The sequence below is a fragment of the Diceros bicornis genome, unplaced genomic scaffold (genome assembly GCF_020826845.1).
Source record: "Diceros bicornis minor isolate mBicDic1 unplaced genomic scaffold, mDicBic1.mat.cur scaffold_55_ctg1, whole genome shotgun sequence".
In the NCBI taxonomy this organism is placed as follows: domain Eukaryota; kingdom Metazoa; phylum Chordata; class Mammalia; order Perissodactyla; family Rhinocerotidae; genus Diceros; species Diceros bicornis.
This window is the reverse complement of record NW_026691429.1, coordinates 6,110,026-6,136,015: the sequence shown is the minus strand read 5'-3', so window position 1 is coordinate 6,136,015 and position 25,990 is coordinate 6,110,026. Positions and strand designations below refer to the sequence as shown.

General features: G+C 49.8%; 1 pseudogene; it reads right to left on the bottom strand.

Moving 5' to 3' along the window:
- Positions 1-1,602: 1,602 nt before the first annotated feature.
- On the bottom strand, positions 1,603-25,231 carry LOC131403136 (tubby-related protein 4-like; annotated as a pseudogene).
- Between the last annotated feature and the right edge of the window lie 759 nt (positions 25,232-25,990).

Genomic DNA, 25,990 nt, shown 5'->3' with positions numbered 1-25,990 from the left:
AAATACTTTTCTGCAGTATCTTCCACTTGTCTGTTTCCAAACAAAATCCAAATTTAGGACCCTAAGCTAGTAGACAGTTCTTGTGCTCCTGCCCTACCTAAACAACATTACAGATGTGAATAACTGAAAAAGAGGAACTGGGGCTTGTTCTCAGAGCTGAATGCCGCCCAAGGCGTCCCCCGAGGAGGGGGAGGTGGCAGAAGATCATCTCAGTGGACTTTTTTTTTTGGCGCAATTAACAAAGAGTAGTCAATCAACTACCTAAAGTCCCATAATTTAACCACGTTCTCCCAGTGGTTTATTTCCTCAGTAAACAGTCTGTACAGTTACTAAACAACTTTTTTTTTCCCTAGAGAAGATTGTGAGACTTTTGTCAAAGAGCTGACTATAACTCTCCCTTAATACCCTGGCAAATGCTTAAAATTTTTTTGTTACATTTCTAATCTAGTGGAAACCATTTCTAGTCAATTGCATTTCAATGTAGCCAAGAAGAGGAAAGGAGGGCTTTCAATTGGTATCATCAGCCTTTTTAGAAAGGGTAGAACAGTGTCATCTCACGGGAGAGAAAATGTCCACTGCTGCATTTCCCAGATTAAACAATAAAAGGGGTGGGGGAATAAAGGCTGCTTCTCAGCTGGTGGGCATCCAGAGACTAGCCACCGCGGTAGCTGAGAAAATCGCTACCCCACCGCACGCCGGGATCTCTCCACTTCTGTCTCCTACCTTCTCCCGAAGTCAATCATACTGAGTCACTGAGCCTACGGAATTGTGACATATTATAAAACTAGTGGAGTCTTCAATGTAAACATCCTCCGAAGAGGAGCGCAGCCCTTGTACGATTTCAAGTCACGCTGCGTGAACCGCCCGTGCGTACATGTGCAGGAGTTTCCTCCTCACCTGCCGTCCCTTCCCCTACATCCTCATGAGCGACGCCTATTTATACTGGGTAATAGCACCCCCATACAAAGCCTACTTTTATTAGTCAAACACAGTGCATTTGCCAAAACACCCTTCATTAATCAAGTCACCTCTGGGGGAGTAACAGAATATGTGTGAACTAAATGTTGTTCCCCCAAGAGAACCTGTACCTTCAGGATTTTCGCTTGTGTCTTTTAAAAAAGTTTTTCGTTTTTACACTAGTGGTGATGTTGGAGGAGTAATAAAAGCTAGACATTGTGGAGAATGAAAAGCACGCATACTCCTTAGTCTAAAAGAATAGCAGGCCAGAAGCCAGTCCATGTTTCTGCTGAAGGGCCCCTCGTCCCGCAGCTCACACAGGCACACCAGGAGGACATTCCCACAGCAACCACGTTTCCTGAAAGAACACCAGGTGCCTCGCACCCTTTGCTTCCAAATACCACTCTCCTGTGTTTTGTTTTTGTTTAAAAAGAAAGAAGAAAGAAAGACAATAAAGGAGAATAAAAGCCCAAACAAATGACAGCAACTGAAGGTCAGCGCCTGCCCCGGGCCCGACAGACGTTTCCAGTTCTGCTCCTGTCTTCTGGTCCCCAGCCCCTGGGGCCCGGGCGGGCTCCTCGAGCATCTCCATCAGGCCCCTCTGGAAAGGCTCCTCTCCCTCTCCTCCTCCGCACAGCAGTCTCTTCATTTCAGGCGCTGAGTCACGGTGGCCAGGGCGGTGGCGAAGGCCTGCACAGCGGAGAAGGGGTACTGGAAGTCCAGGATGTACGCATTGCCGTCGATCCTTCCAAACTGCATCACCTGGGGGGCGAGGGAGGGAAGCAAAGACATTAAAGCACAAACAAGGCGGGACACAGGGCAGCCGGGTCTGGGCAGCACCTGTTGGAGGCAGATAGCACGGCCTGCGAGATGCCAACAAAAGTGACTCTGATCACGCTTCTCGATCTAACTACGAGTTTGGTGGAAATAAAGGAGCGGAGGAACATGTTAAACAACGCAGTGGGGAGACAATGAGCAGACTTCAGGGCATGGAAAGCTCCACACGTCAAATGAAGGGGCTTCCTCATCCAGGAAACAGAAAAAGGAAGAACAAGTAGGAAGAAGAATCTACAGGCTAAAAGGGGCTGACGAGAAATATCAACTGCAACTGTCAATGTCACTACTCAGAGAGGGACAGAATGCCACCGCCTCTTTCCCAAGCCTGCTTGCCCTTGTCATTTCAGTACTCATGGGGACCACGTGACACTGTATTATTATACAACATGTTATGTACACTTATTTATTGTCTTTCTTCCATTTTTGTAAACTCCATCAGGATAGGGATTTTCTGTTTTCCTCATCGATCTAATTTCAGCACTTAGAGTAAGGGCTGGCAAACTCTCTGTAAAGGGCCAATAATATTTTAGCCTTTGTAGGTCATACGGTCTTTGTCACAACTGCTTAACTCGGCTGCTGTAGGGCGAAAGCAGCCATAAACTATCCTTAAGTGGACGGGCGTGGCTGTGTCCCAATAAAACTTTATTTATAAAAAGCAAGAGCAGCCGGACTGGCCTGTGGGCCATACTCCTGGCTCAGAGGATTGCCAGGCACACAGCAGGTGCTCAATCAACATTTGTTGAGTGAATTAATGAAAATGAGATTTAAATAGGAGAAGTGAAGGGAATTCCAGGATGGTGGAGGAGGGTAGTTCCAGAACAGTAGCTCACAGCAGGGCTGGGGCAACCGTTCCAGGTTGGAGCAGGAAGAACCGACAAATTACCCAATGTGTTTGCACCAAGAGGGGATTTGCATTCTGCCAGGGAATCCGCGAATGACTTAATAATAAATACACAGAGAAATTAGCAAATAAGCAAGCAAACAAAAACTGGGTAATTATTATGTCTGGGGAAAAAAAACACTATCCAATAAAAAAAGAAATGTGATTAAACCGTATCACATGGCTCAGCTCTGAACGGTACTTACTGGCATAAGGAGGTGACCAGTGACTACTGATTCAACTGGGAAGGGGGCAGGGAAAGTTCACGTGTGTGTAGTCAGAGAGTGGGGGGTGAAGAAAACAAACCCTCACGTTCCTCAGGAAGAAGTCAATACACGATGCTGAAAACTGAAAAATCACCAAATAGTAGACACCCTGCTCTTTACAAATATGGTGGCAAATACCAAAAAAAAGCCAACAGAGGTGGAAGCACGCCCTCTGGGGGAGGCTGAGGTTTGGGAGCGCGCAGGGGCCTGTTAGGGGTCCTCTCGGGTCTTGTAGAAGCCTTTGACTTTAAAAAATCAGTGCATGTGTTACTCTGATGAGAAATAAAGACAAGACAGCAAGGGGTACACTGAAAATCACAACTCCACTTGGCCCCGAGAGACACCAGCTGTTTTCCACATTTCCCCTGCGGCCTTTTGAGAAACGCCCCTCCAAGGCCAAGGCACTGATACCTGCCCCCCCTTTAAAGGCCCCCAGAGGCCCGTCAGGATGAGACAGCCGCGCCGTGGCCCCGGGCCAGGCTCTCACCTGCCGCCCGTCCAGCTCCATCTGGAAGTTCTTGGCCGACTCCTGGGTCACCCGCCCCCCGAAGTCCAGCTGGCGCCCCTGCGTGGCCTCGTCCACAGCCACTGCTTGTTGGCCGTGACGTGCACGAAGCCCTGGCTGCGCGGCCGGCCGTCCTCCCGCTCGCTGGCCCTGCGGCCCTTGGCCTCCTCCGGCTCGCCGGCCGCGCGCAGGCTGCGCTTGCCCTTCCAGCCCGTCTGGCCACCCTGGCTCCGGGTCACCAGCTCGTCCCCGCTGACGCCCAGCCCGGGCTCGCTCTCCCAGCTGTCCTGGAACCCGTTCGTCTTGTTCAACTTCTTCCACTTCAGCTGGTCTTTCTGACTCTTCTCTTTCTTCTTCTCCCTCCCCAGGCGGGGGCTGGAGATCAGGGAATTCAAGTCGCTCCGAGTCCGAGCCTCCTTCTTCATCTCGCCCTCTGTGGTGGCCTGAACGTTTCCCTCCTCGCTCGGCTGTCCAGGCGCTTCGGGCTCTTCTTCCCGAATGTCTCCGGCCGCTGGGGGACTGGACTTTCCGTCAGGGAGAGGACTTCCTGGAAGTTGTCAGCGGTCTCTACCATCACCTCTGTGCCCAGGTGGCTCTGGAGGTGGGCGGGTGGTGGGGACACGGGGGGCTTCTCCACCACCAAGTGTGCCTTGAGGGAGAGCGTGCCCTGGGGGTTCTGCACGGGCGGGCACGCGCTGTAGGAACTCCAGGGGTGCAAGGCGACAGGTGGCGGCTGTAAACTCGAGCACGTGCTGCTTCCTGGATACATGGGGGGCAGGGGGCAGTAGGGGGGGGGGCGGGTAGGCGGGCTGCAGGATCAGGGCGGGCTCCTGTTGTGCAAACTGTGTCTGGGACAGGGTGTCTTTCGGGGAGCAGGGAGCCTGCACTCCCGGCAAAGGGAGGGTGTTATAGCTTCCTGGGTAGGGCACTCCCATCCCATAGCCCGTCTGGAAAGTGGCAGTCGGGCTGGCGGGCGACTTGGGGGAGACGAAGGGCACTCGGGACACGTCCAGATGCTGGCTCTGACCTGCCATCAGAGGGGACAGTTTCAGGGGGTTGGGCACTGCAGTCTGTGCTGTCCTGTCCTGGGGAACCCAGATGTCCTCCCCCAGCACGGGGTCCCACTGGTAAGGGGGCGGCCGCTTCCCGGCCACCGCAGCCTCGGGCAGCGCGGGGTGCCGCAGGGGCTTCTCGACTGGACAGTGCTGGCCCAGCGCCTCGTCCTCGGGGAAGGCCGAGTTGACATAGTGGGCGCGCTCGCGGGCGCCGTCGGGCGGGCTCAGGAGGCTGTAGGAGGACTGCAGGGACAGCGGGGACGTGCCGGCCGCATGCGCCCCCGCCCCCGCCCCCGCGCCCGGCCGCGCCCCCGCTGCACTGGCTGCAGGTGTAGAGGGCGGGCGGCGGCCGCGCGGGGAAAGGCGCCGCGCCCTTGGGCTTGGCCGGCGGCTGCGGCGGGGCGCACGGGGGCTGGGCCAGCTGCGCCGCCCGCAGCGCCGCCTCGCGGTTGTTCCTGCGCAGCGTGGCGTGGATGAGGCTGCTGTCCGGCCTCTGCGCCGCGGCCGGGCCGGGCCCAGCGTCCCGGCGAGGGCGGGATACGGGGGCGGGTCCCCCGGTGGAATGGAGTAGCGCGGCCCCGTCAGGCGGTGCAGGGTCACGCTGGTGCAGGGCTGGGGGACCTTCTTCTCGGTGGCGTGAGCCTCAGGGTGGCCGAGCTGCCTGGGCCGGGGAGGGTGTAGGTGTTCCGGGCGCAGAGCATCGGCGTCCGGGCCGGCACACGTCCTCCACGCTGCCGCTGCTGTCGAAGGTGGTGATCCTCTCGTAGCCCAGGGGCGGCTGATGGTGCGCCGCCGTGGGGTACAGCGAGAAGTCGCCCTTCTTCAAGCACACGTCCACCGGGGGCTGTGGGGGCGGCAGCGGGGGCGGCGGCGCTGCCGTGGTGGGGGCGGCGGGGATGGTTCCTGGGTAGGGCGGTGGGGGCTCATCTTCGCCACCTGGACCTCCTGGAGGGCACTGAACACCACGGCGTCCCCCTCGGCGGCCAGCTGCGGCACCGGGCGCAGGGCCTTGGCTGGCTTCTGCAGGTGCTCGTGGTCTTGGTCTCCGTGGTCCACCACCGACAGCTGGATGGCCCCCTGTGCTGGCGGCGGCAGCGACAGCTGAGGGGGCTTCGGAATGATGCGGCCCATCTCCACGCCTCTGAAGATCACCTGTCCGGGGTTGGAGTAGCGGTCGGAGATTGCGTATGGGTTGGCACTGTCACTTGCGTGCTCAGCTGCCCCCACGGCCGTGGTCTGATTGGTCAGGACGTCCAGCTGCACGTTCTGATTGGCCAGCAGGGACTGCACCAGTCCTATGCTCTGCGTGGGGGCCGTAGCTTGAGCTGAGCTGTGGATGGGCGCCATGGGGATGTTCACGGTACACGGTGGGTTGTTCTCAGGCACGCCAGATGCTCCCGTCACTGGAAGATTAGAAAAACCAACTGCTTACAAAACAGTGCCATGAAACTGGGTCAGAATAAGCAACTCATCTAGGCCTTTTACGTATAAACTGTAATTCCTACAGACAGATGCCTTTGCGTGGGGAAAGCTGGACCCTTCCTTCAAGTTACACAAAGCTTCTCTGATGTTTCTGGAAGGACACTGGCAATCGGTGGGCTCTGGAGCTAAGGGCATTGTCAGAGCATTTCAATGAATACTTCTGAACCTTCTGAGTGTGGTGCCACGTGTCTGAATGGTACCATGGCAAATAAATGTTTAAGGACACTTTTTACTCATGATGGTCATAAAACGGCCCATTCTTATGCAAGAGGAGGGCAGTGATACAGTATGAAACTCCACTGAGGACTCAATGCCTAGGCTTCTGAGTAGGTTTATCCAGGGTTTTGGATTGGTTAGTGTGGGAAGTGTCGTGGGGCAGATGTGTATCTGAAATTTGTACGTAAATTAATTTTCTGTAAATAGAACCATGTAAAATGCAGTAGAGAAACCAATGATAAGAATCCTCTGGCAGATCTGCATGTGAGGGGAAGGATCATTTCCTAACTTAACTGCTTTTTAGCATTTGAAACAGTATATAAGTTAGAGCCACACTGATTAAAACCCTGTAAATCCACCCTATTTGCACACAGGAGGAGTTTAATGGAGTGTGCGTTTGAGCAATCATCTGCAGACCACACGCAGGGGCTCAGCGCCACTGTTCAGTACTGCCCTTTCTAAGGAGCCCACAGAGCACTGGAGGTCTGCTCATCTGGGCCTAAGTGCCACGTGACTATGAGCACGTACGCAGGAAACAGGCATTAACAGGAAATTGCACAGACTGGCTGACCTTTCACCAGAACTACAGAGAGAAGCCAGTAGTCCATCAAAAGCTAAGCCCACCCTTCACGCCTGTGACAGACTCATCCCCCTTCCCTGGGGTCCTCCACTGAGACGTGACTGTCCCCTGGCTGCAAGAATCTAGGTCCTGTCTCAAGTTTTCTATGATTCCTGTTCAGATCCCTCTTCCAGGTGCTCTCTCCTCTGTATGGAGTACTGAGGGCAGGCGTCTTCCCCGCCGAAGGAGAGTCTCTCTGTTGCGTCACCAGAAGTATGTGTAAGCCCTGAGACAAATCATTCCTCCTTTCTCTGGGAACCACAGGCAGTGACGACAACAGCAGCAACAGCTGAGCACGAGAGAGCTAGATTAGCCACATTCCGGGAGAATGGAGGGTGCTAAGGGGAAAGTGTGAAAGCCACTTCTAAATCCAAGGTTCTGAAATAGCAGGAGAGCTGCTATAAAGCTCATGTGTGAGGTTTCACCAAACTGCAGGTTTATGCGGTTGCAAAACCTCGCCCATTAGTCCAGAACATCTGCTCCACCCATGAGGAGAAAGTATACCTATCAGAGAACCAAAGACGGCTACTGTCAGAAAGTACAGTAGAATAATTTTACACGCAGAAATCTGGCTGAGGGAAGGTCAACAACGCCCCCAAGTTCAGAGCCCGAGTTGGGACGCGTGTCCCTTTCCATCCCACAGTGACTTCCAGAGCCCCTCGTTTGAGAACGACCAGATACAGGAGGAGTCAGTGGCCGTGTACGGTTCCTCTGGCTCAGAAGCCAGAGGCTTTCAGAACCTTGCTTGGTTCTAAGTAGAGGAGCCTCTATATTTATAAAATTGCAGGTGGACTTTTTTGAGAATAGTTACATATAAATAATTGGTGGACTACTTAGAAATCATTCTAATAATCAAAATAGGATCCCCCCCCAGTAGAAAAGACTTAAATTAAGAAGCTATGGATCTGAACGTTTGTAAGTTGAGATTTTAAAAACTTATACAGCTTTGACCTTGAACTCAGACCTGGCCTCTATGCACTGGGACACGCTCTGCACATTAGGAGAGAGACGTTCCGCCCCGGAGGTGGGGCAGGTTTGAGAAACTGGGCTCTGTGGCACCACAGGGAGAAGCCATTCTCTGAGCAGGGATTGAAAGGATGAGGGCTAGCCTGGGGTCAGTGAGACTGGGTTTCAGTCCTGACTTGATGAGTCCTGATGAGTCCTGTTAACTTCCCTATCTGGGCATATGACTAAGAGGACTACCGAGAGGATAAAGTGAGATGGTAGAAGTGCTCTGTGATCATGAGCCATCACGGCCACCTCATCGTCCTTGCTCTGGTAGCTCCCCTCCTCCCCAAACCAGTGACAGTAGGTGACCTTTCTCCAGTGACACGCCACCACACCCACCAACCTTACTGAGGAAGTTGTACCTTTTCCAAACCGAGGCAGCAGGCACGGACTGACATGTTGGCATTCTTGACTACTTACCGCTCTGTCCCCGTCGCGACCCACTAACAGAGGGCTCGTGACAAACCAGTTGATGTGTGAACACACCTGGTAAATCATCCTCATCTTCACTGACAACATTCAGGTTGAAGACAGGTAAATTAACGTACTCCATGGAAATCTTCCGGACCTCTGGGAGATAGATGGTCATCTGCCGCGGCTGGAGATGCAGGAGGCTGATTTTATAGGTTACTGGTGGGAGGAGGAAAGCACGGTTAATAGAGACAAGCCAGAGGAGAGCCAAGGCATGAACAGTCACGGGAAGAGACGTGGGGTGACCTGTGTGGGCAAGGCCGGAGACTCTGAGAGCAGCTCTCCACCTCCCCTGGCGCACGACTGGCCACCCCGGCCACGGACTGGATTCGGGAACAACAAATTCTCAGTCTAGCCCAGACTATCTTAGTCTGGCTATCTTAGACAAATTCTTTTTTAGAATGAGCTGGGTTATGACAAATGTATTTTTTAAAAATCCCATTTGCAATCACCAGGATAACTTGGTGGAAACAGTTGTGATAACCAGAGAGCCAAGCTCAGGGGGCAGTCAAGCAGCTACTGGAGGGCAGCTACGCGGGGAGCAGCAATGACACTCGGGCTGTATTCGGGACTGGATTCTGGGCTTCCTGACTTCCAGTTTCATGCTCAGGATAGAGAATCGTGGAGAACTTCCACACAGTTTCTTTAAATGCTAAGATTTAATTTCATTAACAGGGACATTTAAGAGAAGGCCTAGACTGCAACTAAAATATTTAGAAAAGACAAAACAAGTTAAAAAATAATGAATCTGAATTTAAGTTTCACAATAGGTTAAAATCAGGATGAAACTGTCCCGTCAACTTTCTCTTATGTTTAATACTCTTTGCTGTGAGATATGTAGAGGTTCTTTAATTATTCCTATTCTTATTTTTTATTAAGATGAGCCAAGTTCTACCTGCGAGGCTGTCACCTCACAGCCTGGTGGCTGACTGGCCAGCATTCCCACAGCTCCAGGCCTTCTGCTCTGAAGCACCGTCGTTAAGGCTGCTCCTTGGGCTTGAGTGGGCTGAGACGCCTTTTCCACGCCAGGGGTCGTTACAGGTCTTATTCATGTTTTCCTCTCTCTTGCCCACAAAAGAGAGTTTGAATTTTGTCTCAAACATTCTGGATGGTTCCATATAGCTTAAGAGTTAATGCATTAAAGTGCTATTCTTTGTCGTTCAGATTGACAAAAGGATGTAAAATTAAAAATCTCAGGAGGGATTTAAAAAATAATATCAGTTGCCTCCAGGGAAAAAAACCAGGTGGTTGGGGGTGAGGATAAGAAAGATTTTTACTGTATATTCTTTTAAATCTTTTGAATTGTGAATTTATTCCACATTTTTAAAATTAAGAAATGCAAAAAATTAAAAACACAAAAATTTCATGAGCCCGATCATTCTAATTGAAGGAAACAAATTATTCAATGTAATTATCCAATTATTCAATATAAAATATCCAACAGCACTCACTTTTTGAATCTAACAGAGTGTCAAAGATTATTTAATAGGGCGCCATATGTAACAAACCCTCTAGAATCCAAGAGTTAATTTCTTCTCTCTAGTAGAATCACGTGGAAAATTCTTTTAGCTTGACAAATGAAAACGCTCTTTTTAAAAAGGTCAGCGATTAGGACAATGATTTCACCGCAGTCACACACCAAGCTTTTGTCTTGGGCACTGACATTCCTAATACAGGCCCTCCCATCTTAATGTTCTCCTTGACTTCTTTATGGATCCACTCAACATCCAAGAACTAAGGGCAGAATGAGAAGACCCATTGAGCAAATGCGCACGTCCATTCCTTTTTTCAACATTTGCTGTAGGCAGATGGCTAAATTCTCAGATTACAGGTGTGGGGTAACCATGCCTCTCACACAGTGGTTATTAGAATCACCATACATATCATGAGGGTGCTGCTGAATTACTGAAGGGCAGGCTTTTGTGGTCATGAGAGGGTTTCCCGGCTGTTGAAAACATGAGAGATTTCTTTCCATTACGTGAATGGATTGTCTATTGTTATTTCCTAAGTCAGTTTTATGTTTTACTTTTATTCTTTTTTTCCTTTGAGCTGAGAAACCTCAAAATGAAAAATCCAAATGCAGCACCATTTAATGTCTCTGAAGATGCATACACAGCAACAGGTCTTTTTAACATCTGCTTTGCAAGAATTATTTGTTTTAAAGGATCTAACTGTGTCTGAAACAACTCTAATGGGCAGATCCAGAATTTTTCAAAAACTATTTTTAGTAGGTTACATAGACCACATTCAAGATGGGGCCACCAGCCATCGGTGAACCCCACTGGCTAAGCTGGCCTTCTAGAGAGACGTGTGCGTGTTAGATGATCAGGCAACGTAGCAAGGTGGGGGACAACACAGGCCCTTAGCCCACACAGGGATGTGGCCATTAGGATGAAGCTGCTTTGAAAAGGACCTTCTGTCATTTCACTCCTTCACGGTCCCCTAGTAAATATGACACATCAGTCATTCAAGCAGATACAGAAGAGAAGGCAAATTCTGGGTTCTGCCCAGCCTGGTTCTCCCTGGGTTCCATTTTCCTCGATGTCTCAAACTTCTCATGGAGAGGATATTTATCTGGTACTTAGAAATGAAATCCAAGAAGATTTACCACTAAGAACTGTACTAACAGTCAGCCAACTTCTTCTTAAGGTCTTGAACCCTTTCTTCTTGACTTTCTTCAGGAGTTTCTTCTGACTCAAGAACCTAAAGACACTGGTACCAAAATCTGCCCACAGTAAAAGGCCAGAAATCAAAGTAACCAGAAGCCTATAAGAGCTTTGATAGAGATTTTGGCTATTTTGTCATTTTTGTAAGTCAGGGCTTGTATAAAAAAACGAAAACACCACTGGCAAAAAAACAATTTGAGTGATAATTCTAATTTTTGTGAAATCAGAGTGGCTAGAGTCAAACTTTGGAGGTAAAATACATTCTCATCTTTTGGTGTCATAAGAGCTCATTTTCTACATTAGGCCATCAAAGGTTGAAATTGCTTATTCAGCCTGAGTTCCAACTGGGACAGTGGGCAGAGAACAGGACGCAGTTTTTACCTGCACCGAGGTTGGTTGGCAGGAAAGCAGCCAAGCCCACAATCTTAAATTTGGTTCCCCAGATATTAGACGTGACCTGAGCAAGATAGTTGTGCTGTGAGAAAAAAAAGGAAAAAATCACAATCTATTTCCATATTTTCTATTGATCACTCAAGAAGTAAGGACGTTAACACTTTTTGCTTAAAAAGCCACACGTGGGCACTGCCAGAAATATTCGCTCTCTGTCATTCCACTGTTTTTAAGACCAGAAGCTGCCTACAGCATGTCAGGCGCCCATTTGCAAGTGGTGGCTCAGTGAGCTGTCATTCTCAGGTTGGGAGTGGGGGCGGGTGTGTCCCGGTGTGTCCACATGTGTGTAGGTTAAAAAGGCACAAAAGTGATTTGGGCACTTTTTTCTTTACCTCTCCTTCCTCCCAGTCACTGAACCAGAGAGAGCACCTGGCTCTGAACCCATTTTCTTTTTCTTTTTTTTTTTTTAAAGATTTTATTTATTTATTTTTTCCCCCCAAAGCCCCAGTAGATAGTTGTGTGTCATAGCTGCACATCCCTCTAGTTGCTGTATGTGGGATGCGGCCTCAGCATGGCCAGAGAAGCAGCGTGTCGGTGCGAGCCCGGGATCCAAACCCGGGTCGCCAGCAGTGGAGCGCACTCACTTAAACACTAAGCCACGGGGCCGGCCCCTGAACCCATTTTCATCCTTGATATTTCTCCTGGAAACATCAGCTGCACTGATCCCAGTATATCCCAAAACTACCCAATTATCTGTTTCTTATTCAATCAAATTTTTAAAAATTTAAGAAGTTATCACTATGCCCAAATCATGCATGAGTGTGTGTGTGTGTGTGTGTGAGTGTGTGTGTGTGTGTGTGGAAGGGCAATAATAAAGATGAATAAAATACAGCTCCTCAAAGAGCTTAGAACATAATGGAGGAGAGAAGGCCTGTAATTATTTATATACAAGGAAGTGACTGAGAAATGTCCTGAGGGAGTTACAAACAAGATGCTCTGGGATTACTGTAGCTGAGCCAGGGGAGGAAGCCTTCACGACAGAGGGGAAGTTCTATCTGGAAGCACGTGCGCAGAAAGGAGGGTGAGGAGATGGAGCGGGTTACCCAGGCAGGGCAAAGGCACAAAGGCGGGAAGAGGTGAGTCAACAGTGTGGCTCTGGCACCTGGAGAGGAGGGGGCGTCGAGGAGGACAGGAGGGAAAGACAGGCCAGGCCAGGCAGTGGGGCTGTGACCAGGGATTGGCTCCTGCCGACACTGGAGTCACTGAAGGGTCAGAAGTGGCTTGAGGGAGCAGAGGTGAGAAGTGTGGCTGTGTCTCAACCAGAGCTACCTGTGAGGAGATTCCTGTGGCAACAGGGGGATGCCCGAGGTGGGAAGGAGGTCTTTCGGGATGTGGAGGTGACGGGGCATGGAGGAGGGCAGACAGGCTCTGGTTCTCTACGCCCGTGTCTGCAACTGCAGTGACAGGCACGGAGAGGGGGGACCGAGGGTTCAGCGGCCATCAGGCACACACTAAGGAGGGGAGCGGAGCGTTGGATCGGGGGACCACCCGAAAGCCGACACTACCTGAGTGATGTCTTCAAAGGGAAACTCTCTTCGCGTCAGGCTGGGCGAGCCAATGGAGGGCTTGCGCATCGGCAACCGTGGAGACCTGGAGATCTCCTGTGCCTCCCGGGACAGCTTGGGGGACTTCCCAGCCTCAATGTTGATCCTGCGGAGGCAAGGCCCCGAGGGTCAGGCGCCCCGGTGGGGACGGCGCCTGCACTCCTGGCACTCCCTTCACTGTCCACCAGTCACCGTGGATGTGCCACTCCCAGGGGCCACGTCCCTTAATTTACCCAGGCCCCGCCCGCCTGCTTCTGCCTTATGAACACGAGGAAAGAAGGACAGAACTGCATATCGAATAATATATATTCAACAATATAGTGAGGTTCAATCGAGTGATTCATTTGTAAAGAACCTCAGAGAATTAACTTTCTACTGAAAACTTTCTACTGACTAATAGTAAGTTTGGAATCGTCCACATGTCTTCTGCCAGGGGTCTGCAAAATTCGTCCTGAGGAAAGTGGCAGGTGGAAGAGGCGTTCCTCACCTAAGTCCACAATGGCGTTATAGTTCCTAACACAGTGCTGGGATTTCAACAGACTTACCTAGCATCTCCCCCGTGCAATATTGACATCAAATCAGTGGATTTAAGTTTTTCTGCTGCCTTTTGATCCTATGTTATATCTCTGGTCCTCAGTTCCTTTGTTTATAACATGGGGACACACGTGTTTAATGGCAGTCTACCCCAAAGAGAGTGTTATAAAAGTGAATATGGTAAGGTTGATGACGTTCCATGAAAGAAAAGCATTAAGCCTCACAGATACTGCTTGAGAGCTTGATAAGACACCTAGGGCTCCCAAAGTGTGGGAGGACAGGGGGACCGAGCTGGTTAAAGCTCTGAGCGAGGACAACTGGCCTGGCTGCTGCGTAGGGGCACTCAACACTGAGAAAGACGGAAGGAAAGAGGACCAGCTCCAGAGACCGCAACATCCAGGAGTTTTCCAGGGACATTTACAGGTGAAAGATTTGGTTGCTTATGTATTAAATGTCCTCTTCTCCTTAAGCAATGAGAAAAGCCAAAACACTGTAGAAGTGTAGAAAAGTTCATAATTTTATTTGCAATTTTAACAAGCCTAGAATAAAGATGAAAAAAATAAATCGAACAGATTGCTGGATATCTGGATATCTATATGGGAAAAAAATGAACGTTTACCCCTAACTCAGACTATACACAAAAATTAATCTGAGGTGTAAAATTAATCCGAGATTTAAGTGTGAAGGCTAAAACTATAAAGCTTGTAGAAGAGAACAGAAGAATGTCTCATGATCTTAGGGTAGACAAAACAGGACAAAAGAATTTCCTAAAGAGCACACGAAAAGTGCTAATCATAAAAGAAGAAATTCACGTTAGACTATACAGCAATCCATATATCTGCTAAAGGATTCATAGCCAGAATACATGAAAACTCCTACAACTCTAAATAAGAGAAAAACAACTCAATAAAAAATGGGCAAGGGGCTGGCCCAGTGGTGTAGTGGTTAAGTTCACGTGCTCCGCTTTGGTGGCCCGGGGTTCAAAGGTTTGGATCCCAGGTGTGGACCGACGCATTGCTTATCAAGCCATGCTGTGGCGGTGTCCCATATGAAGTAGAGGAAGATGGGCATGGATGTTAGCCCAGGCCCAATCTTCCTCAGCAAAAAGAGGAGGATTGGCATCGGATGTTAGCTCAGGGCTGGTCTTCCTCACAAAAAAAAAAAGGAGCAAAAGATTTGAACAGACACTTCACAAAAGAAGATATCCAAATGGCCAATAAACATAAAAAGCTGCTTAGCATCATCAATCATTGAAGATATTAGGATTAAACTACCATGAGATACCACTATACACCTACCAGAATGGATAAAATTATTTTTAAAAGATGACAATACTCTGTAGGTGAGGATGGAAGCAGCTAGAACTCTCATATACTGCTGGTGGGAATTTAAAATGGTACAACAGGCACCTTGGAATACTGTTTGGCAGTTTCCAATAAAGTTGAACATACGTCTACCCCGTGGCCCTACAACACACTCCTAAGCATATACCTGAGATAAACGAGTGCATACGTCCATAGAAAGTCTTGTAGAAGAATGTCTACAATGGTTTTATTCATGATAGCCCCAAACTGGAAACTACCAAACATTCAATTGGTAAACAGAATAAACAAATTGTAGTATATTCATTACAATGGAATTCCACAGAGCAAAAAAGAAAAACTGTTGATACATGCAACAACATGAATGAGTCTCACAATCATTATGTTGATTAAAAAAAGCCAAATAAGAAAATAGGACATGTGGTTTGACACCATTTATATGAAGCTCAAGAGGAAGCAAAACTAATCTATGCTGACAGAAGTTAGAACGGTGATTACTTTAGGGAGTGGGTGTCGAATGGGAAAAAGTACAAGGGAACTTTCCGGGATGATGGAAATATTCTTTATCTTCAACTGGGTGGTGAATACACTGGTTTACCAACTGCACAATGCATTATGTGTTTACAATCTGGGCAGGTACGTATCTGCACGTACATTAGACCTTCATTTCACACAGCATCAAGAATTTTAGAGCTAGAAGGATCTTAGTGAAGATCTGCTCCACCCTTTAACTTCATAGACAAGGAAACTGGTCTCCAAGTCATGGATCAACATTACATTCTGAGGTTACAGAGCCCTCGGTGGCAGGGTCAGGACGAGCAAGGCAGGGATTTTTATCTATGACACGGCAGGCCCTTCCATCTGCTTTTAGCTTTTTGCCACTCTTTAGGCCAAACCCTTAGGATAGAAATTTTTTGTGTGTGTGAAGAAGATCAGCCATGAGCTAACATCTGATGCCAATCCTCTTCTTTATTTTTTTGCTGAGGAAGATACCCTGGGCTAACATCTGTTCCCATCTTCCTCTACTTTATATGGGACGCCACCACAGCATGGCTTGACAAGCGGCACATTGGTCTGTGCCCGGGATCCGAACCTGTGAACCCCGGGCTGCCAAAGCAGAGCACATGAACTTAACCGCTATACCACTGGGCTGGCCCCCCAAACATTTTTTTTAGAATACTATTTTTTCCAATTACAGCATCAAAGGCATTTAATTCAGTATTCCTTTCAACACACTACATACACTGTAAAACCTCTGTCTTACTGTTCTCAGACCAGAAATAAAAACAAGTAAGCCAGAAAGCTACGGCCACCCCTGCCACCCACCACCAGTGCTGACCCCTAGAAGTTCTGAGGGTTCAGCAAACTTCTTCCTGGGGATCTTTTGCTGTCCTGAAGGGAAGAGTAAAGGAAAGCTATAATTATCACAGGCAGATCTTCCAGACGACAGACTTGGATTGCCTCTTGCTATGCTCCTCTGGTGTGGGTTAATGGGATTCTGCTGCAGACACAACACAGACACACCTCCAGAGGCTCAAAAAGGGAGGACGCCCCTACAGACCAAGATTACCTTGGGAGTTTGGGTGATTTGCTAGCTCGGGAGATTTTGGGAGATTTCTTGGCAGCCCAGTCGTCACTCAGTTCGATGTCACTGGAGTCTGAGCAGTTGCAGCTGTCGATCATGGTAGAAATCAAGCTGTTTCCATAGATTTCATCGGGTAAGATACCAACCAGTAGATTTTAGGGAAGTGACATCAGTTAGACCCTCACGACGATCATTACTAGGAACTAAGGACAGCCTGACCCTCTAGGCCACCGTTTGAAGTCTACAGGTTGAAACAGAAAGGAGCAGAGCATTGTCTTCCTTTTACATTTTTATGCCATTATATTTTCTAAGCAAAAGTAGTCCATTACTTCTACGGTTAGCAAATGGGCGTGGAATTTTAATGCCTCTGGAATGTACAACAGTCTGGCACTGTTTGCTGTGCCAAACCTGGCAACAAAACGGCCGCACTATTGTGCCTCACCACACACCAGGCTCCATCTGGGTTCACACGGGCAGCCTGGGAACCCAGGCTGGGCAAGGGGCTTGCTGACTCACTGACTCCCCCAGAACCTGCTTCTGCCCTGGGACCGGGGAAGGCCCTTGTTGGTTCTGGGCCTGCTCTGGACTCAAGACCTGGCAGAGTCGGCTCCATTTCAGGGACTCCGAGAAGTTTATGTCTGGCGTGTCAGAACCGTCTCCTGGAACCGCCACAAGGATGCTTGTGGGGGGGCAGGGGGTGGCTATCCCACCTGCTAGAGGTGCCTGCCTGCTTCGAGCAACGGCTGGAAGAAGACCTGTGTGGCAGGACTTTCAGTGGGAGCTTTGGGTTCTCCTGAGGGTGCCTGCGTGGAAGCCACTCAAAACAACCTTGTCAGTTGGCCATTAGGTAGAAGATTAGAGGCCCCAAGGCAGAAGATGACAGACACAGCAACGGGGCCATCACAAAACTGCAGAGTAGATGAAGTCCATGTTTAACATCCTCCTCAAAACCCCTTCTCCTTTGCTGCCTTCCTCACACAGCCTCACACCCCCTCACATCCCTTCACCACCCAAACCCTGCTCTGCCCCACCCCAGGTCTGCCCTCACTGGAAGTACCTCATTCTTCAAAATCACTTTGTTTTGCTGACAAAAGCCTCATTCCCTCAAGGCTCCAAGAGCCTTGCCAGGCAATAAAAAAGCTGCATCATTCAATCACAATGAAATAATTTATAGACTATGAGCGATTTTACCATTCAAAAGGGCTGTTTACATTTGAAAGAATGAGTTTGTAATCCAAACTAATCTCTGTTTCTGAACACGTGGAGGTGACATCTGTGTGGAGGTGACATCTGTGAACAGGGCCTCTCTGAGGGCCCTGGAGGCAGAGCAGAACAACTTGGCGTGCTACTTGGAAGGAGACTAGCTGACGCCCGATCAGTGTTACTACATCGGCCTCTTCATCAACTACTTCCTGAATCAGAAGGCACGACTCGTGAATCCAGCAAGCTGGAGTGGTGTGCATCTGAGTTCCATCAAATAAAAAGGCTTAATTCACACGGCCCAAGCAGTGCTTTACATTATTTAACTTAGGAGCCCTAGATCAAAGGAAGCTTGGCCACGATTCCAAAATGCATCTAAGCCCACAGAACGCTTCCCCTGTGTTCACGAGCACAGAGCCAGTTCACCGACCTGAGGAAATTCAGTAATGTATTGTCCACTCAACTCCTGATCGACTTGCTGATGCCGGGGTTTTGTAATTGCTGGATGTCATACCCTTTGCTTTTTTCCTTTACTCACGTCTTAGTCTGTGTGGGCTGCTATACCAAAATACCACAGACTGGATGGCTTATAAACAATAGAAATTTACGTCTCACAGTGGGGAGGATGGAATTCCGGGATCAGGGTGCCCGCATGGTGGGGTTCTGGTCACGGCCCTCTTTGGGGTTGCAGACGGCTGACTTCTTGCTGTGTCCTCGCATGGCAGAAGGGGCTACTTTCTGGAGCCACTTTTATAAGGCAATAATCTCATGATTATAAAGGCTCCGTCCTCATAACCTAATCACCTCCAAAGGCCCCACCTCCTAATTCCATCACACTGGGCATCAGGATTACAACATATGAATTTAGGGGGGCATAGCATTCATAACCACTTTTATTTTATTGTCTGTCTCCCCAACTAGTGGAAGGAGAGTTGCCTGTCTCGCCTCCTGCTGTAACTCTAGAGACCAGAACAACGCAGAGACTGGATAAATACTTCCTGAAAGAAAAACGAGGTCTCTCCCTGCTGCCTGGCTGCACCCCAGACTAACTGCAGCAGGATCCTGGGAGTGGACGCGGGCACTGTCGATTTTTAAGGCTCCCCGGTGATTCCCATGAGCAGCCAGGGCTGAGAACCACTTGCCCAGGAGCAGAAGGACTTCCCCATAGAACGGACTTAAAGAGGGCGGCGTGAGAAGAAGGGAGTTGCTTTCTGAGACAAGCCCCAAGTCCTGCTTGTTCAGTGTTACAGTTACACACTTGGAGGCTCATCACTCTGCTCCCTGTCGTCAACAACTAGAAATTCAGTGCAGCACGTCAGAGTAAGACCCAGGGAGCCTGGGGGTGATGGACATCTGTACCTCTTATTTCTAGAGATTCTATGTCATTAATTTATCATGAAAATTCTGGAAGAAACATACAAGTTGTAGAAAAATGTAAGTTGAGATTCCTCTTTGAGAACAGAAGGCTGAACTGTACTGTTTGGGGCTTCACATCCCAGTTTTGTCAGTTTGCAAGAATATGCTTATTTCATCTGAGTTGAGGCCTTTTCAAAACACACAACCCAAATCAGGTATCTTTTTAGAATTTTAAAAAAATCTTTAAGCACAGTTTCAAAGCTTTCAAATAAAAGTTCTGTCTTAGTCTGCTTGGGCTACCATAACCAAATACCACAGACCAGGTGGCTTAAACAAGAGAAATTTATTTCTCACAGTTTGGGAGGCTGGAAGTCCGAGATCAGGGTGCTGACATGCCAGATTCTGGTGAGGGCTGTCTTCCTGGCCTGCAGACGGCCACCCTCTCACTGTGTCCTCAGGTGGGCTTTCCTCAGCGTGTGTGTGTGTGTGTGCAGAGAGATCCCTCTTCCTCTTCTTACAAAGTCACCAATCCTACTGGATTAGGATCCCACCCTTATAGCTTCATTTAACCATAATCACCCCCTAAAAGCCCTGTCTCCAAATACAGTCACATGGGGGTTAGAGCTTCACCATATGAACTTGTGGGGTGGACACAATTCAGTCCATATATTCCGCCCCTGGTTGCCCCCTCATTCATATCCTTCTCCCACGCAAAATACATTCATTCCATCCCAACACTCCCAAAAGTCTTAACTCACTCCAGCATTAACGCTAATGTCTAAAATCCAGAGTCTCATCTAAATATCACCTCAATCAGAAATGGGTGAGAGCCGAGATACGACTCACACTGAGGCAAAACTCCCTTCCAGCCGTGAACCTGTGAAACCAGACAAGTTACGTGCTTTCAAAACACACAAGACGGCGGCGGGCCAGGCACAGGGTGACATTCTCATCCCAAAGGGAGACACAGGAGAGAAGGGCCCCAGGCAAGTCCAAAGCCTAGTAAGGCGAATTTCTAGACCTTAAGGCTTGAGAATAACCCTCTTTGGTTCAATACTCTGCCCTCCAGGCCCACTGGGGTGGCAGTGTCACCCCACAGCTCGAGGTGAGGGTCCCCACGGCTCTGCGGGGCTGGGGTCTTGTCCTCAAGTCTCCGGGTGGAGGCTGTCTGGCCTGCTAAAATTGAGGCAGTGGCCCTGATGACCTCTGAATCGCTTTTGGGGTCATTTTTCCCTCTTGAAGAATAGTGCATGTTCCTAGCCGACCAGCTCCATCATCCCGTCCTGTCAAATCCAGGAAGTCAACAGCCGTCCTTCATCTTGGCCAGTATGGACAGGCTGAGAACTTTCCAAATCTCCAAGTTCTGGTTCCTTTTTGCTTAACAATTCCTTCTTCAGTCTGTCTCTCTCCTCTCTCATTTTACTATAAGCAGTTAGGAGGAACCAAGCCAATCCTCCAAAACTACTTAGAAATCTCTCAAATATCCAATTTCATTTGCTTGCAAGTTTTATCTTCCACAAAACACTAGAACACAGTTCAGCCAAGTTCTGTGCCACTTTACAACAAGGATCGCCTTCCTCCAGTTTCCAATAACATGTTCCTCATTTCTGTCTGAGACCTCACCAGACATGGCCCTAATATCCATATTTCTAATGTGTACCTCACAACCCTTCCAGCCTCAACCCATGACCCAGTTTCAAAGCTGCTTCCACATTATAGGTATTTGTTACAGCAGTTCCCCACTTCTTAGTACTAAAATCTGTGTTAGTCAGGGTTCTCCAGAGAAACAGAACCAATAGGAGGCAAATACATATACACACACATACAGAAAAAGAGAGAGAGATCATAAGGAGTTGGCTCACGCGATAATAGAGGCTGACAGGCCCCAAGGTCAGAGTGCCAGCCTGGCTGGGGTCTCGGCTTGTGGATGCACACCTTGCTGTGTGCTCACGTGGCCTTTCCTCAGTGTACGCGTGCGTGTCGAGAGACAGCTCTCCCTCTTCCTTTTCTTATAAGGCCATCAATCCTATCCAATTGGGACCCCACCTTCCTTAAAAGCTCTATCTCCAAATACAGTCACATTGCGGATTGGCGTTTTAACATGTGAATTTTGGGGGGGACACAATTCAGTCCATAGCAAGCTCTGACTAAAGATTTCCTTTGGAAAATTTGTGAACTTTTGCTAAACAAAAATTATTGGGATTCATGCTATCTATTATAAAAACACACACTGGTAATTCTGAGAAACACATTTGTTAAGTTACTTGGGGGACATTTACAACAGGGGATCAAAACTTCAGAGCATAGCAATCCCCTGGGGCCCCCACTAAGTTGCAGATCTCTAGGCATCGTCCCCAACGTGCTGAACCAATCTAAGGGGCAGGCCTAGGAACCTGGATTCAAGTAAGTCTCCCAGGAGATCTGCGGGAAGGTGGCCCATGGACCACATCTGAGAAACGACGACATGGAGGACTGAGAGAGTTCATCAGCTTCTCACGATGAGCAAGTCCTGGCTTCTCAAAGTCAGGAACCCTCTCCTCTCTGAACCAGGTTACATCTACCACTCGGTTGGCAATTAGTCATGTTCTGCCTTGTGACACATCGTCTATTTTCGTCTCGAGGTATTTAAATCTTGACTTTTTTATTGAACTTTTCAAGTGTTAAGTTGTCTTTCACCCAAAAGGGATCATGAACTCCCTGAAAGCAGAGATGCCCCGGCACTGCTTCACAACCACAGGAGACTCGAGGACCGTGTACAAGGCAGGCACTCAATACGTCCCGCCTATCTGCTTTGCTTTACAACTTTTTCATTATAAAAACACAACACCTCCTTCCCCACAGGCCTGTTAGCAACCGGGCCAGCCTGTGTTGGGAGGAGCTGACAAATGTGACCACTACGGAGAAGCAGGCCCTGGGACGTTCAGGTCAGGTCCACGCAAGCAAGGTCTTAGGAGGCTGCAGCCTTGTCCCTACAGCACAGCCCCCGCTGCTTCTGTCCTGTTCTTCAGTGGGAAATTGACGCACCGGAGCGGGGGAACAGAAGCAAGCTCTTCACATAAGTTCCCGTCAACACTGAATCCGAGCATAGGTTTTATAAAACTGCATACACGGGAGGAACCTTAGAGACAACGACCCCGCTGAGAACCGGCGATGCGCCCTCAGGTTCAGGACCTTTCCCAAGTCCCCCCATCAGTCATCTCTAACCGCCATGGCTCCTGTCTTCTCTCTTCCCCTGAAACTGCAACTTCCTTCTAAGTTCATGTGCACTGCTCTCTGGCTTCTCTCACTTTGCCTTCCTTCCTTCTGAATCTTCCCTCTCCCTCCTTTCCACCTGCCTCCTACCAGCCTCCAATTCTTCTCGCTCTCCCTGCTCTTGGTCCCAGGTCATCACATGACTCAAAAGACGAAATAACTGACTAATATCCAATTTTTAAAGTATAGTTTCACTGCTTTCAATTTTACACGGTAACACTGACAGCAGAATGTTGCTACAGATGCGGAGCATTCCAATAAAGAAAAGCAGACAGCAAGTGGATCGACTGTAAAATACTGAGGTGGGCAATTGAGGCCAAGGTTGAAAAAGCCCATTGCACGTGACACTCGGCTAACTGGTGATGCTACACGGTGCAGCGGCTTCAGGGACCGGGGGAGAGGCCAGTCTAATGGGCGGGAGAGGGAACAGGAGATGGGAAGTGGAGAGAACAAGTATGAACTAATGAAAACAAATCTAATTCAACCCACATTGTCCCACGGTCAGGCGCTTACCAGGCACTGGGGGTACAAAGATGACTCAGTTCCCTCCCTCCGGGCCCTCAGGATTCAGGGACTGTGTGCCCCGAGGGATACCAGCAGCTCAACTGACTGAGGGGCGATGGGCACAGAGGGGACAGCTGCTCGCTCTGCTCTAGGTGACGGGCAAGATTTCACAGGGAGGCGGGGGAACGTTTGAGCCGGCAGGTACTGCTGACAGAGGCCACAAGCTTCCACAGTGACTACAAACAAAAAGAGCAAAGTCCCTTCCCTGGAGGCTCACACTCTAGGGTCCCAGAGAGAGGTGTGCAGTGAGCCCCCTGAATACGGCAACGGAGTCATGAAGATTGGCATAGGAGAGTCTTTAGAAGGAGGGAGTGACTGTCATGCGAAATCTTTACGGACCAGCAAGAAAGTCTCCTTGGTCATCAGCTAAAAAGCAGCTAAGGGTGGCTTAGCGAGCGCAGAAGCAGGATCCCCGCAGGAGGCTGAGGAGCAGGCTGAAGGTCTGAAGCGTTTAATCCTGTCACTCGCTCTGGGGGGCAGCGACGGCATCTCACTACTGTTTTGACGGTCTCAACAGCACATTCAGGCCCTCAGTGGATACCTGACAAATAACTGAAAGAGGAGGCTGCCATTCCCAAAAGACCCGCGCCAGCCTCCCCTTGATGACAGCCGATGTCTCCTCCCCCCACAGCCCCAGCCACACGGAGCCTCAGGAGCGCTCTTAAAAACCCGTGGGAAAGTCCACTTAGGGAATCGGTAACTTCAGCAGGATTTTGGAAACGGAGTAGCTTCAGGGATGTTCCACGCTAGCCAAACGTTCACAGATAGGCGTTACCTGTGCGTGGGCAGTCAGGAATACCAGTCCGCACCCCCCAGAGGGGTCTGCAGTCCCTGGCGAGGCGCCCCCCTGCGTTGCTGTCTGAGCGCGGGTCCGTGATGACGAGCTCCGGCGCAGCTGGCTGACGCGCCGCCCCTCGAGGACGCGCACGAGCCCGCCCGGGTGCTCCAGGCAGAGCGTGTGGCACGGGCCGCCCACCTCCGGGCCGCGCTCTGTGCGCTTCACGGTGCGGTGCAGACGCTCGTTGCCGGCCGAGGGGTAGCTGACAAAGTCGCGCGTGTTGTCGGGGTCCGGAATCGGGGGCTGGAGGCAGGACGTGGAGAGAAAAGAGCGTGCACATCACTGATTACCCTGGCGGAGCACTGGCTGGCGGCTCGGGGAGGGTTAACTCTGCGGTGCGGGACAATGACGCCCAACTCTGGGCGCACGTCACAACCTCCTGGCAGCTTTCAGAGACCTCAGCCCGGATCCCACCACAGACGATGGAACTGGAATCTTGTGGGGGTGAGCCTGGGCACGTGTGTGTTCTAAAAACTCCCCAGGCGATTTTAACGAGCAGCCAGGGTCCAGAATCACTGGTGTGGAACCAAGAGTGTAAAGCAACTTGAAGAAAATATCACAACAGATTCTAAAACTCGGATGTTTTAGGAAAAAATTAACCAAGAAGTCAATCTGATACTTAGAAGCAGAGACAGAAAACAAAAAAGAGAACACAGGAAGCAACCTACGTGCGGAGGGCCAGAGGGAACGGGGAACCCACACTGGAACAGCCACAGGCAGGTCCAGTCCACATACCACCATAGCGACAGACCAGTTCTCAAGCTCCAGTCAGCATAGAGGACGCTGACAGCGAGGGCTGGGTGAGGGCCGCCCCTCCGCACAGTGATGAGGAGAGCAGGCCCCAGGATTGACAGGGTCCCATCCTGACCGTTCCCCTAACGAGCCACAGAGCAAGTCCCTCACTTCTAAGAACGCGTTTCCTGCTTTCTCAAGAGGGGATAACGGCAGCATCTGCCAGGGAGTCAGGACTGAACAAGGCAGACTGATCATCAGGACGACAACGGCAGCCACGCTCGGGATACTGCCTCTGCCATGAGAAAGCTAATGCCTATCACACAAGGTGACTCTCTTGTGGACACTAAGGGTGATGCTAGGGACAGACTGCGCGCGTGGGAGACCGAGGTGGGACTTTGCGGAGCCGCACACCTTCATCTTGCAGAGGAGCAGACGTGACTTCTGTGCTCCTGCTCTGGGACTCTCGCCTGTGTTCCTTGTCTCGGCCCTCCTCTTGGCGAGCCTTCGGGAACAGGCAGCCAGCACGAGTGAGGAAGGAGGAGAAGGTGAGTGGAAGGGCTTCACCTTGATGGTGGGGATGAAGGCAGTGGGGAGGTGGGAGCAGAGGCGGGGGGGCGGGGTCAGCTTGCTGACATCCTTGTCCTCTCGCAGGGCGCTGGCAATGGCCTGCTGGCACAGCAGCTGCAGGCCGGACACGCGGTGCTCCACACGGACCACGTACAGGGCTGGTCCTGATGCCATCAGCAGCCACGAGTCCCGGTGTCCCCAGCAGATGGAGATGATGGGGCGCTGCCAAGAAGTGAAGGGAGACTACGCTTAAGCTGTCGCTCTTGTAAGCAAAGATCATGCACGCTTGTGTCAAGCCAATTCAAGTGACCTGATAGTTCATGAGGATATTGGTTTTAAAAAGCACAAGAGAGGATGTTAAATACCATATTACAAAAATTCAGTGTTTCCATTGAAAAGCAGTTAGATCCCCAGGCCACAGCACAAAGCACTGGAAAAGTTTTACAAAGTTCTTTTACACGTATTATCTCATTTAATTTGGTGCCATAAAACCTAACTTAGCTCTTATGACGTTTCTCCCAGGAGATGCAATCAGCCTGGGGGACTGTACTGCATATTCCTTACTGAAGCTCTGCTATCTGGAACCCCAAGTAACTGGTGGTAGGTATTCCCATGGCTTGGGGAGGTGGGGAGGAGGCAGACCAGACGGCTCTTCCCTTTTGTCCCGACAGGGAGCATTTTAGAGTCAAACCATCACTGGATTTGGGGTCATGAGCTATGTGACCTGGGAACTATGATGTAACCCTTGGAAGTCTCCTACTTTCTCATGAGCAAAATGGGAGCTGTGAGGACTAAAGGAGATGAAAGACGTCAAGTGCTCTGGGACCTATCACCAGTTATAACCCATAGATATTAAGTCACTGTTATTCTCAGCCATCCTCGAGCTGATGGGGCAGAAAGAAAGTAGAAAGCTATCTGGAAAGGGGAGAGAGGGGAACACAGCCCCTGTGGCAGCTGCTCGAGGGGTCTGTGGCCATCATTTGCTTTGAAAAGGCAGGCTGAAATCCAAATGTGCAAGTTAGAAACTAGTTGTACTGAAAAAAATCCAAAGCTTTAGGGGTGCCATCTATGTAAGATGAGC